At 46.6% G+C, this 9946-nt stretch overlaps 1 pseudogene; it reads right to left on the minus strand.

Moving 5' to 3' along the window:
• Window positions 1-8566: 8566 nt before the first annotated feature.
• On the minus strand, window positions 8567-8861 carry LOC140398836 (small nuclear ribonucleoprotein E pseudogene; annotated as a pseudogene).
• Between the last annotated feature and the right edge of the window lie 1085 nt (window positions 8862-9946).

Below are 9946 nucleotides of genomic sequence, written 5' to 3' on the forward strand. Positions count from 1 at the left end.
GGCGTGAGAATAGAGACACTGGGCGTGAGAATAGAGACACTGAGCGTGAGAAAAGAGACACTGAGCGTGAGATGTGAGACGCTGAGCGTGAGAATACAGACACTGAGCGTGAGAATAGAGACACTGAGCGTGAGAATAGAGACACTGAGCGTGAGAATAGAGACACTGAGTGTGAGAATAAAGACACTGAGCGTGAGATGTGAGACGCTGAGCGTGAGAATACAGACACTGAGCGTGAGAATAGAGATGGTGAGTGTGAGAATAGAGACGCTGAGCGTGAGAATAGAGATGGTGAGCGTGAGAATAGAGACGCTGAGCGTGAGAATAGAGACACTGAGCGTGAGAAGAGAGACGCTGAGCGTGAGAATAGGGACTCTGAGCGTGAGAATACAGACACTGAGCATGAGAATAGAGACACTGGGTGTGAGAATAGAGACGCTGAGCGTGAGAATAAAGACGCTGAGCGTGAGAGTACAGACACTGAGCATGAGAATAGAGACACTGGGTGTGAGAATAGAGACACTGAGCGTGAGAATAGAGATGGTGAGCGTGAGAATAGAGACGCTGAGCGTGAGAATAGAGACAATGAGTGTGAGAATAGAGACACTGAGCGTGAGAATAGAGACGCTGAACGTGAGAATAGAGACTCTGAGCGTGAGAATAGAGATGCTGAGCGTGAGAATAGAGACACTGAGCGTGAGAATAGAGACACTGAGCGTGAGAATAGAGACACTGAGCGTGAGAATAGAGATGGTGAGCGTGAGAATAGATACACTGAGCGTGAGAATAGAGACACTGAGCGTGAGAATAAAGACACTGAGCGTGAGACTAGAGACACTGAGCGTGAGAATACAGACACTGAGCGTGAGAATAGAGACACTGAGCGTGAGAATAGACACGATGAGCATGAGAATAGAGACACTGGGTGTGAGAATAGAGACACTGAGCATGAGAATAGAGACATTGGGTGTGAGAATAGAGATGGTGAGCGTGAGAATAGAGACACTGAGCGTGAGAATAGAGACATTGGGTGTGAGAATAGAGACTCTGAGCGTGAGAATAGAGATGCTGAGCGTGAGAATTGAGACACTGGACGTGAGAATAGAGACACTGAGCGTGAGAATAGAGACACTGAGCGTGAGAATAGAGATGCTGAGCGTGAGAATAGAGACACTGAGCGTGAGAATAGAGACACTGAGCGTGAGAATAGAGACACTGAGCGTGAGAATAGAGACACTGAGCTGGAGAATAGAGACACTGAGCGTGAGAATAGAGACACTGAGCGTGGGAATAAAGACACTGAGCGTGAGAATAGAGATGGTGAGCGTGAGAATAGATACACTGAGCGTGAGAATAGAGACACTGAGCGTGAGAATAAAGACACTGAGCGTGAGAATAGAGACACTGAGCGTGAGAATAGAGACACTTGAGCGTGAGAATAGAGACACTGAGCGTGAGAATAGAGACGCTGAGCGTAAGAATCGAGACACTGAGCGCGAGAATAGAGACACTGAGCGTGAGAATAGAGACGCTGAGCGTGAGAATAGAGACGCTGGGCGTGAGAATAGAGACGCTGAGCGTGAGAATAGAGACGCTGAGCGTGAGAATAGAGACGCTGAGCGAGAGAATAGAGACGCTGAGCGTGAGAATAGAGACGCTGAGCGTGAGAATAGAGACGGTGAGCGTGAGAATAGAGACGGTGAGCGTGAGAATAGAGACGGTGAGCGTGAGAATAGAGACGGTGAGCGTGAGACTAGAGAAACTGGGCATGAGAATAGAGACACTGGGTGTGAGAATAGAGACACTGAGCGTGAGAATAGAGATGGTGAGCGTGAGAATAGAGACACTGAGCATGAGAATAGAGACACTGAGCGTGAGAATAGAGACGCTGAGCGTGAGAATAGAGACGCTGAGCGTGAGAATAGAGACGTTGAGCGTGAGAATAGAGACACTGAGCGTGAGAATAGAGACACTGGGTGTGAGAATAGAGACATTGAGCGTGAGAATAGAGACATTGGGTGTGAGAATAGAGACTCTGAGCGTGAGAATTGAGACACTGGACATGAGAATAGAGACACTGAGCGTGAGAATTGAGACACTGGACGTGAGAATAGAGACACTGAGCGTGAGAATAGAGATGCTGAGCGTGAGAATAGAGACGCTGAGCATGAGAATAGAGACACTGAGCGTGAGAATAGAGTCGTTGAGCGTGAGAATTGAGACACTGGACGTGAGAATAGAGACACTGAGCGTGAGAATAGAGACACGAGTGTGAGAATAGTGACACTGAGCCTGAGAATAGAGACACGAGTGTGAGAATAGAGACGCTGAGCGTGAGAATAGAGATGGTGAGCGTGAGAATAGAGACGCTGAGCGTGAGAATAGAGACACTGAGCGTGAGAAGAGAGACGCTGAGCGTGAGAATAGGGACTCTGAGCGTGAGAATACAGACACTGAGCATGAGAATAGAGACACTGGGTGTGAGAATAGAGACGCTGAGCGTGAGAATAAAGACGCTGAGCGTGAGAGTACAGACTCTGAGCATGAGAATAGAGACACTGGGTGTGAGAATAGAGACACTGAGCGTGAGAATAGAGATGGTGAGCGTGAGAATAGAGACGCTGAGCGTGAGAATAGAGACAATGAGTGTGAGAATAGAGACACTGAGCGTGAGAATAGAGACGCTGAGCGTGAGAATAGAGACGCTGAACGTGAGAATAGAGACTCTGAGCGTGAGAATAGAGATGCTGAGCGTGAGAATAGAGACACTGAGCGTGAGAATAGAGACACTGAGCGTGAGAATAGAGACACTGAGCGTGAGAATAGAGATGGTGAGCGTGAGAATAGATACACTGAGCGTGAGAATAGAGACACTGAGCGTGAGAATAAAGACACTGAGCGTGAGACTAGAGACACTGAGCGTGAGAATACAGACACTGAAAGTGAGAATAGAGACACTGAGCGTGAGAATAGACACGGTGAGCATGAGAATAGAGACACTGGGTGTGAGAATAGAGACACTGAGCATGAGAATAGAGACATTGGGTGTGAGAATAGAGATGGTGAGCGTGAGAATAGAGACACTGAGCGTGAGAATAGAGACATTGGGTGTGAGAATAGAGACTCTGAGCGTGAGAATAGAGATGCTGAGCGTGAGAATTGAGACACTGGACGTGAGAATAGAGACACTGAGCGTGAGAATAGAGACACTGAGCGTGAGAATAGAGATGCTGAGCGTGAGAATAGAGACACTGAGCGTGAGAATAGAGACACTGAGCGTGAGAATAGAGACACTGAGCGTGAGAATAGAGACACTGAGCGTGAGAATAGAGACACTGAGCGTGGGAATAAAGACACTGAGCGTGAGAATAGAGATGGTGAGCGTGAGAATAGATACACTGAGCGTGAGAATAGAGACACTGAGCGTGAGAATAAAGACACTGAGCGTGAGAATAGAGACACTGAGCGTGAGAATAGAGACACTTGAGCGTGAGAATAGAGACACTGAGCGTGAGAATAGAGACGCTGAGCGTAAGAATCGAGACACTGACTGCGAGATTAGAGACACTGAGCGTGAGAATAGAGACGCTGAGCGTGAGAATAGAGATGCTGGGCGTGAGAATAGAGACGCTGAGCGTGAGAATAGAGACGCTGAGCGTGAGAATAGAGACGCTGAGCGAGAGAATAGAGACGCTGAGCGTGAGAATAGAGACGCTGAGCGTGAGAATAGAGACGGTGAGCGTGAGAATAGAGACGGTGAGCGTGAGAATAGAGACGGTGAGCGTGAGAATAGAGACGGTGAGCGTGAGACTAGAGAAACTGGGCATGAGAATAGAGACACTGGGTGTGAGAATAGAGACACTGAGCGTGAGAATAGAGATGGTGAGCGTGAGAATAGAGACACTGAGCATGAGAATAGAGACACTGAGCGTGAGAATAGAGACGCTGAGCGTGAGAATAGAGACGCTGAGCGTGAGAATAGAGACGTTGAGCGTGAGAATAGAGACACTGAGCGTGAGAATAGAGACACTGGGTGTGAGAATAGAGACATTGAGCGTGAGAATAGAGACATTGGGTGTGAGAATAGAGACTCTGAGCGTGAGAATTGAGACACTGGACATGAGAATAGAGACACTGAGCGTGAGAATTGAGACACTGGACGTGAGAATAGAGACACTGAGCGTGAGAATAGAGATGCTGAGCGTGAGTATAGAGACGCTGAGCATGAGAATAGAGACACTGAGCGTGAGAATAGAGTCGTTGAGCGTGAGAATTGTGACACTGGACGTGAGAATAGAGACACTGAGCGTGAGAATAGAGACACGAGTGTGAGAATAGTGACACTGAGCCTGAGAATAGAGACACGAGTGTGAGAATAGAGACGCTGATCGTGAGAATAGAGATTGTGAGCGTGAGAATTGAGACACTGGACGTGAGAATAGAGAAACTGAGCGTGAGAATAGAGACACGAGTGTGAGAATAGAGACACTGAGCCTGAGAATAGAGACACGAGTGTGAGAATAGAGACGCTGATCGTGAGAATAGAGATGCTGAGCGTGAGAATAGAGACGCTGAGCGTGAGAATTGAGACACTGGACGTGAGAATAGAGACACTGAGCGTGAGAATAGAGACACGAGTGTGAGAATAGAGACACTGAGCCTGAGAATAGAGACACGAGTGTGAGAATAGAGACGCTGATCGTGAGAATAGAGATGCTGAGCGTGAGAATTGAGACACTGGACGTGAGAATAGAGACGGTGAGCGTGAGAATAGAGACGGTGAGCGTGTGACTAGAGACACTGGGCATGAGAATAGAGACACTGGGTGTGAGAATAGAGACACTGAGCGTGAGAATAGAGATGGTGAGCGTGAGAATAGAGACACTGAGCATGAGAATAGAGACACTGAGCGTGAGAATAGAGACGCTGAGCGTGAGAATAGAGACGCTGAGCGTGAGAATAGAGACGTTGAGCGTGAGAATAGAGACACTGAGCGTGAGAATAGAGACACTGGGTGTGAGAATAGAGACACTGAGCGTGAGAATAGAGACATTGGGTGTGAGAATAGAGACTCTGAGCGTGAGAATTGAGACACTGGACATGAGAATAGAGACACTGAGCGTGAGAATAGAGACGCTGAGCGTGAGAATTGAGACACTGGACGTGAGAATAGAGACACTGAGCGTGAGAATAGAGACACAGGGTGTGAGAATAGAGACACTGAGCGTGAGAATAGAGACATTGGGTGTGAGAATAGAGACTCTGAGTGTGAGAATTGAGACACTGGACATGAGAATAGAGACACTGAGCGTGAGAATAGAGACGCTGAGCGTGAGAATAGAGACGCTGAGCGTGAGAATTGAGACACTGGACGTGAGAATAGAGACACTGAGCGTGAGAATAGAGACACGAGTGTGAGAATAGAGACACTGAGCCTGAGAATAGAGACACGAGTGTGAGAATAGAGACGCTGATCGTGAGAATAGAGATTGTGAGCGTGAGAATTGAGACACTGGACGTGAGAATAGAGACACTGAGCGTGAGAATAGAGACACGAGTGTGAGAATAGAGACACTGAGCCTGAGAATAGAGACACGAGTGTGAGAATAGAGACGCTGATCGTGAGAATAGAGATGCTGAGCGTGAGAATTGAGAACTGGACGTGAGAATAGAGAAACTGAGCGTGAGAATAGAGACACGAGTGTGAGAATAGAGACACTGAGCCTGAGAATAGAGACACGAGTGTGAGAATAGAGACACTGAGCGTGAGAATAGAGATGCTGAGCGTGAGAATAGAGACACGGAGCGTGCGAATAGGGACACGGAGCATGTGTGTGTGTGTGAGAGTGAGATTTTCTGGAGCCGTTTGAAAAAGGTTTGGAGGCAGGAGAGGCCTAAAATTTGAATGTTGCACTTAGATTGGAAGTCCAAGGTCTTCGCATCATTTGCACATTTTACCACAGGTGGCTGACATGGACAGTGGTCTCTGCAGCGTAACATGATGGGAAGCCAACCCAGGTACTTACTTGGTCAACTGCAATTTTACAGCACATATTGAATTATACTAATGGCGCATAGGAACGATGTTTCAGAGCCTCCCCTGATTAAAGGAAGCAGCAGGTAAATCTAAGCTGGCTCTCTCCAGGAGTGGGTTTAGCACACTGGGCTAAATCGCTGGCTTTGAAAGCAGACCAAGGCAGGCCAGCAGCATGGTTCAATTCCCGTACCAGCCTCCCCGAACAGGCGCCGGAATGTGGCGACTAGGGGCTTTTCACAGTAACTTCATTTGAAGCCTACTTGTGACAATAAGCGGTTTTCATTTTCATTTTTCATATCATTGTACTATGCCGGGGAGGCTGGAGATGCACGAGCATTGGCAAATAGAGGCAGGAGGAGGCAAAATGTGCCAAGACCGCGGAAGCGTGCTGCTAGGGTGCCGTTAGGCCAGTGGCACTCTCTCTGATAAGAAATGAGTGAGGGAAAGGGGAGAGGTTGGTTTGGATAGAAGGTGTTACACAAGGAGAGAGGCCACCTAACACAGACCTCATTCATAACACAGGCTACGGGACTCCCCCTGTTGAGGAAGTGGAGCAGTTGAGATGGGAGGGAGATCCTGGCACTGGCAGTGGGACATCAGCAACCTCGGGGGCCCAATAAGAGGGTCAGCCTTGAGATGAGGATGCTGAAAAAGAGCGCAGAGGGGAAGACACATAGTCTGATGTGTGCAGAGGAGGCTACCCTCATGAGAGAGAGTCCGTCGTCCAAGGCTGAACTAACTGCAGAACCAGAAGCTGCTAAATTATAGTTGAATGCAAAATCTGATGAACAGATAAATATGTAAAAGTATGATCACATGGGGAATTGATGATCGAATGAACAGAAATAACAATGTTGAAATAAATTGCTATTTGTATTCAGGAAAACTAGGGACACAATTTTGTCTTTGATGCCTGGCTGATAACCTGGTGGAGTAGATCGTTTGCCCTTTACTTCTTTAAATTGATGAGGCGAAAACCAGGCTTCTAAAATGTGGTTGGGTGGGTGGTGATTGAAGGATCACCTCTTGGATTACCAACTCTTTGTTGAAGATGAAAATGTACCAAGATAATTCTGGGACACAATGGGAAACTTGGAGATGTTTGTTAGAGCAGGAGCTTTGATGTCCTAAGCAAAAGTGTGGTTCAGCAATGACACAGACTGACTGAGAAAACACGCAGGGATAAAGTTTACATTTATTTTAGATATAAAAAAGAAGCTTGGGAGGGCTCTTTAACGTCCAAGTGAAAGTGCACCAGGGGTATTGGACGCGAGGTTTGGGGACCTATGGGGGCAGCTTTGAGAGTTTGGAGGATCTGGAGGAGGAATATGAGCTGCCCAGCGGGAATGGTTTCAGATACTTACAGGTTCGAGACTTTGTGAGGGAGCAGCTGCCGTCCTTTCCCGGTTTGCCGCCTTCGGGATTGCAGGATAAGGTGTTATTGAGGGAAGAAGCGGGTGAGGGCAAGGTGTCGGAGATCAAAAGGAACTAATGGGCTGGGAGGGAGCTCCGATAGGGGATGCCAAATGGAAATGGGAGGAGGAACTGGGGGGAAGTGGAGGCCGGGTTGTGGGAGGAGGCCCTGAGGAGGGTGACTAGGTCCTCGTCATGTGCGAGGCTCAGCATTAACCAGTTTAAGGTAGTTCATAAGGTGCACATGACTGCGGCTAGGATGAACAGGTTTTTTTGAGTGTCTGGAGGACAGGTGTGGGCGGTGGGAGGCCCACGAACCATGTTCACATGTTTTGGGCATGTCCGAAACTGAAGGGGTTCTGGCAGGGGTTCGCGGACGTAACGTCTGAGGTGTTGGGGGTGAAGGTAGCCCGGATCCAGAAGTGCCGATATTTGGAGACTCGGAAGATCCCGGTCCAGGGGCCGGGAGAGGCCGATATCCTGGCCTTTTATCCCTGTTAGCTCGGAGATGGATTTTGCTGGAGTGGAGGGACCCGGAGCTACCAAAGCCGGGGGTGTGGGTGAGTGACCTGGCGGAGTTCCTAAGGTTGGAGAAAATCAAATTTGTCTTGAGAGGGTCGGTTGATGGGTTTGCCTGGAGGCGGAAGCCGTTCATCGATTTCTTCAGGGAGAATTGAGGTGTCAGCAGGGGGTGGGGGGGGGGGGGGGGGGGGGGGGAGGGGGGGGTGGAGGGGGGGGAGATAAAGGGGTTAAAATTGGGATGGCAAGATGGGGGGAGGAGAATGGCAGGGTCGTTGGGGTGTTGGTTAGCTAGTTATTTATTACGATGTTCCTGTTTGTTCTTGTTCTTGTTCTTGTTGCATTTATTGTTTATACAAATGCCTTAGTAAAAGTATATATTTTTAAATTGCAAAATAAAAATTACCTGGTCGTTATTGCATTATTTTTAAAATTTTTATTTTTTTAAATTGGTTATAAGATTTTTATTTCAGAAAATCATTACTGTGGCTAGGTACAAAAACACATCACAACTTAATCTGTTTTCCGACAACCGACATCACAACTTGCTAACTATAGCAAGTTAGCTATTTGCTATAGTGTATAGACAATCAAGTTCCAGTGAATCCATTCTTAACTGTGGACGCTCTGTAGTGAGGTGATGTCCCCTTTCAGCATAACACGGCCCAATGGTTTTCTTGATTTTGATTTCATGTGAATTTCCTCTGCATCATCCAAAACAAGGTTCATGTAGTCATCAAAGCCAATTATACACCCTTCTATCCTCATGTTGACTTGTTCATATAGCCACACTTGGATCCTGGATCGATTTTGAAGGTACCTGAAAATAAGATTGATGGGCTGCACCATCACTTTCTGCACTTTCGGAGCCATGTCGCCGGCTCCGTCCCCCTGCGGCTGGCAGCTAGCGAACAAAATGGCGGCTCTCGTTATTGCATTATTGACTACATTCATGAAAATTGTTGGCGGAATACATACGTTAGTCTGTTGTACGACACAACTAAAGCAGAAGTATATAGGAAAAGCAGAGAAGAGAAGTAGACCATGTTTATAGATACCATAGAAAGAGTACAGAGCTGGGAAAGACCAAGGTAGGAAGGATAAAAGAAGGAAAAGGTCATGTGGGCAATAATGGACTAACGTGGGAGGTAGGGGCAAAACAAAGATCATTATTAAAGTATAATGCTACAAATTTTATGGAGAAATGAAACAAATATAAAAATAAAACAATGATCAAAAATAATTAGGAGAGCTAAGATATAAAAAATAGTTAGGAAAGCTGTGGAAACTAAAACAACAAATACCTCTAATCAGTATATTTGCAGTGAGCATTTAGAAAAGGAAATTGGAGATGTTTAAAGGCGAGTTAACATTAAATGACCAAAGTGTAGCAAATGTAATTTTTATCTGTGCTCATGAAGTAGATTATGGGTCTTTAGCAGCAGCTCTTGTTTTCGCTGGAATTACACCTTCCCCAGCACAGAGGCTGCATCTTCAGAGGCAATGGCGAAATTATTAAATGAAATAGAAATTCGATACAGTGATCATGAGAAATTTAAATGAAAAGAAGGCATGGCGGTTATCCCCAGGGAGTCAGAATGCAAACAATGCCTTACGTTAGCTACTTTCCAATCTTCCAGAGAAATAACGATGATCCAGGAAACAATGGATTTGGTGGGACTAGCACCTGTTGTGGATGAAGTATTAGATGATATTGTATGGTAAAACTTAGATTTACATTGGCCAGCACATAAACTGCAGTTCTTTGAGGAAATGATGGGTGATGGGGAGAAGGGGGGTGAAAAAGGGGAAAAATTTGTACAGACTGGATAGTTGATTGTTGGGAAGTATGTTTCCCGGGGTGTTTACTTGCTGTCACCTGCTTTGATACAAGTTTGTAATAAAATACGTTTAAAAAAAAAAAGAAATGATGGACCTTATCCACAATGGAAAAGGGCAACCAAAATGAGAAACCAG

Source organism: Scyliorhinus torazame, chromosome 22, assembly GCF_047496885.1.
Source record: "Scyliorhinus torazame isolate Kashiwa2021f chromosome 22, sScyTor2.1, whole genome shotgun sequence".
Taxonomy (NCBI): domain Eukaryota; kingdom Metazoa; phylum Chordata; class Chondrichthyes; order Carcharhiniformes; family Scyliorhinidae; genus Scyliorhinus; species Scyliorhinus torazame.